The sequence below is a fragment of the Bos javanicus genome, chromosome 27 (genome assembly GCF_032452875.1).
Source record: "Bos javanicus breed banteng chromosome 27, ARS-OSU_banteng_1.0, whole genome shotgun sequence".
Classification (NCBI taxonomy): Eukaryota; Metazoa; Chordata; class Mammalia; order Artiodactyla; family Bovidae; genus Bos; species Bos javanicus.
This window is the reverse complement of record NC_083894.1, coordinates 2,523,979-2,528,806: the sequence shown is the minus strand read 5'-3', so window position 1 is coordinate 2,528,806 and position 4,828 is coordinate 2,523,979.

Genomic DNA, 4,828 nt, shown 5'->3' with positions numbered 1-4,828 from the left:
GAGAAGGAAATGGCAACCCACTCCACTGTTCTTGCCTGGAGAATCCCAGGGATGGGGAGCCTGGTGGCTGCCGTCTGTGGGGTCACACAGAGTCGGACACAACTGAAGTGACTTAGCAGCAGTAGCAGGGAACATTTCATACAAAGATGGGCACAACAAAGGACAGAAACAGTAGGGACCTAACAGAAGCAGAAGATATTAAGAGTAGGAAGAAAGAATACATGGATAATCTGCACAAAAAATGTCTTAACCACAATGGTGTGGTCACTCACCTAGAGCCAGATATCTTGGAATGTGAAATCAAGTGGGCCTTAGGAAGCATCACTATGAACAATGCTAGTGGAGGTAATAAAATTCCAGCTGAGCTATTTCAAATCCTAAAAGATGATGCTATTAAAGTGCTGCACTCAATATGCCAGCAAATTAGGAAAACTCAGCAGTGGCCACATGACTGGAAAAGGTCAGTTTTCATCCCAATCCCAAAGAAGGGCAATGTTAAAGAATGTTCAAATTACCGCACAACTGCACCCATTTCACATGCTAGCAAAGTAATGCTCAAAATCCTTCAAGCTAGGCTTCAATAATATGTGAACTGACAAATTCCAGCTGTACAAGCTGGATTTAGAAAAGGCAGAGGAACCAGAGATCAAATTTTTAACATATGTCAGATCACAGAAAAAACAAGGGAATTCCAGAAGAACATCTACTTCTGCTTCATTGACTACATGAACGCCTTTGACTGTGTGGATCACAACAAACTGTGGAAAATTCTTAATGAGCTGGGAATACACAGAACACTTTACCTGCCTCCTGAGAAACCCGTATGCAGGACAAGAAGCAATAGCTAGAACCTTAGAACCAGATACGGAACAACAAACTGGTTCAAAATTGGGAAAGGAGTATGTCAAGGCTGTATATTGTCAACTTGCTTATTTAACTTATACATACAATACATCATGAGAAATGCCAGGCTGGATGAATCACAAGCTGGACTCAAGATTGCTGGGAGAAATAGCAATAACCTCAGATACACATATGACACCACCCTAACAGCAGAAAGTGAAGAGGAACTAAACAGCCTCTAGATGAAGGTGAAAGAGGAGAGTGAAAAAGCTAGCTTAAAACTCAATACTCAAAGAACTAAGATCATGGCATCTGGTCCCATCACTTCATGGCAAGTAGATGTGGAAAAATGGAAACAATGAAAAACTTTATTTTCTTGGGCTCTAAAATCACTGCAGAAAGTGACTGCAGACACGAAATTAAAAGATGCTTCCTCCTTTAAGGAAAGCTGTGACACACCTAGACAGCATATTAAAAAACAGGGACATCACTTTGCCAACAAAGGTCCATCTAGTCAAAGCTATGGTTCTTCCAGTAGTCATGTACAGATGTGAGAATTGGACCATAAAGAAGGCTGAGCGCTGAAGAACTGATGCTCTCAAATTGTAGTGCTAGAGGACTCTTGAGAGTTCCCTGGACTGCTAGGAGATCAAATCAGTCAATCCCAAAGGAAATCCATCCTGAATATTCATTGAAAGGACCAGTGCTGAAGGTGAAGCCCCAATACTTTGGCCACTTGATGCAAAGAGCCAATTCATTAGAAGACCCTGAGGTTGGGAAAGACTGAGGGCAGGAGAAGGGGGCGACAGAGGATGAGATGATTGAGCAAACTCCAGTAGATAGTGAAGGACAGGGAAGCCTGGCACGCTGCAGCCCATGGGGTGGCACAGAGTCAGACATGACTGAATCACTGAACAGTAACACCACTTGGGAGATACTTAATAAAAACACTAATTAGGCCCTGGACTGGGGTTTGGGAGCCAGGGGCGAAAAACCCAAGAAAGCAAAGCAGGGGGGAATCCCTTCCTGCCCCACAAAGCCTGCCCCACTACCATCCCTATCCTGGCCTGACTTTGGGGGGAAGCTGAATTTCCACTGGAACTCTTCTGGGAGGGTCTCTCAGGACAGAGATGCTACAGGCTCCACCTCTTGGGAATCCCAGGTGGCTCAGTGGTAAAGAATCTGCCTGCCAATACAGAAGACTAAGAAGATACATGTTCAATCCCTGGGTTGGGAAGATCCCCTGGAGAGGGGGCACAGCAACCTACATCAGTATCCTTGCCTGGGAGATCCCATGGACAGCGGAGTGTGGTGGGCTATAGTCCACAGGGTCACAGAGAGTCAGACACGACTGAGCACACAGGTAGGCCGGCTCCTCTCACTACCCCAAGGTCCTTCTCTGAGCCTTGTGAGACACACTTGTTCTCGTGAAGAATACATTGGTAGAGGACTGGGTGCCATTCTTCTTCTTCACAGCTTACTTAAGATGTCAGGATGGATTTTCTGAAGGACAAATCTCAATCTCCCCACTATGGCTCAGCCTCTCTCCATTACATTTTTGAGAATAAAAACACGATCTAAAAACCTCAGTTATCTGAGCTGGTTACTGGTTGCCTGGACTGCTTATGCAGCTCGTGCCCAGAGGTGATGGAACTCCTGCCTCAGATCCAGGGCCAAGGGCCCCACAGGTTTCTTCCAAAGCCCTGACTTCCATGAGCCCAGCTTGTCACCATAAGTGCCATCACTCATTAGTTCTTTAAGATAGTTCGTCCAAGCTCAGGTCAATACTTCACAGTTGAAGAGGCAAACATCAGCCTTTATTTTATCTTCTTGCTATTAATAATTCCAAGTAGGAATAATATTTTAAAAGAATAGTGTGTGCACACCGAAAGAGGGAAAACAATTTCTTCTCAAGTATTTTAGCATAAGCATCATCTATATTTTGCCTGGTCCTACTGGACCTTCCGAAACTTCTCTGAAAAGAGCTGCTGGCCCTGATTCTATTAACAGACAGGGCAGTGTCTCTATTCCCAGGGCTCTCCCTTTTCAATTTCGACTCCAAACTCACCTAAAAACAATCACTGAAGTTATGCAAGAAAAATGTAGCAGTGCTTTCCATTCGTAGAAAATTAATTCTGAAAACAGGGTGAAATGCGGGCATGTTTCTTCCCTCAGCAAACAATACAAAGGATCGGTTCTTGTGTTTAGAATCTGAAGCCTTGACCGGACTAATCACAGTCCCCACAAGCTGCAAGTAAATTGATAAAGTAAAATGAATGCAGACAAACTGAAGTCCAGAAAGTATAAAGGACAACCGCAGGGTTTCCTTACTCTCCAAGCTGTCATTAACGTCCATGGATATTTTCAGAGTTTCATATGTACAAGCCTTTTTAGTCAGAGTTGAAGAAGTTGCCTGGCCTCTGTTCAGCAAGTAAAACAAGAACTAAACACCAATAACAGACAGCAAGCCCTACTCCGAGTGTCCCTCCCCATCAGTAATCTGGCTTTCTCTTCCTTTGCTGGGACAGGACCTTCTCATTTCACCAGGCCTTTACGAAATCAAGAAAACACGCTGCAAATCACTGCTTCTGTGGCCTCTAGTCCTCAGTGTATTCCCTCTTCAGTGGTTCAGAATAGGCCTTCCTAACCACGGAAGAGTGGAGAATTCGCAGCTCACTGGTTAAGGTCAAATAAATACAAAATGTTTGTGTACCCGCCGACAGGCTGTGTGGTGAGATTGATGCCATCCATCCTGGGACATAAACCGTGGCACCAGGCCATCAATTACCTAAGAAAACGCAGCGTGAGGAACTCTGTCACGTACCCGTGACCGTGTCTGTGGCGAGAACCCTGTTTCCTAACATACACAAAACGGCATGTTTGCATAACCACAGCCAAACTTGTCCCTCCTCAGAGACTTCTGACATCCTCATTCATCTTTAAATATTATACAGATGGTTTCATAAAAGAAACACATATCAAATCAGTGACACTATCGCACCTACGATCGCAGCAATGAAAGGGTATTTTGTTCCTTTGTTTATGAAACATGTTACAAGGCCTCCCAGAGTCACCCAGAACAATACACACAGGATGCTGGCCAAGATGTCACAAGACACATTCTAAAGGAAGGAAAAAAATACAAAGTCTGCTCTCAATGCAGTATATCCCTACAATAAGGAAGAAGACCCTCACTACAGTAGCGAGAGACACGCCACTAGGAGCTATTTTGGATTTCAAAAGTAAACTCAAGCAAATGTAAAACTTTAGCAGGTCACAGAGGCAGTCCTTGAAAGTAGATGTGAAATCTGGCTTATTTCAAAGTGTGGAGTTGTTACGCAGTCAGGAAAATAAGACTGGGTCAAAATATCCCTAATATTACATATTTGGGTATATATATATATATTTTAAAAACGCACAAAAATAGAAGAACACGTCCACAAATGCATTTATAAGCAACTCTACATTATGGTCTGCCCAAAGGCTAGGTTCTCACACATTTTCTCTTCGCTTGTTGATCTACCCTTAGTCACTAAGTATTTTCATCAAATTGCATAGCTTAGAAACTGTAGTTAACTGGGAGACTCCTGAATCTCTACATACAGAGCTCGTGAACCCCTGAGCTCTCCCCACCCGATGCTCCCTCCTGCCTGGACACCTCCCAGCGAGCTCGTCCAGGGCTGCACCCCTCCGCTTCCCTCTGGATCTGCCGGCATCCCTCACGGACACAGAGAGCAGGGCACCAAGGCCCACGCCTGCATGGGGACGGCAGCATCTCCCCAGCCCCTTGTCCCATGACCTCTATGTGGTCAGGAGGCCAGAGCGTCTAAACTAAGGTCAGGAGCAGCCCATTTGTTAGGAGCGCGTATTCCTTTATTTTCATCAGCACACGTTCTATGTAATGTTGAGGGGGCTGGCTGGCATTTCCAAGTGGTGTGATTTCCCTGGTGGCTCAGACGGTAAAGCGTCTGTCTACAATGTGGGA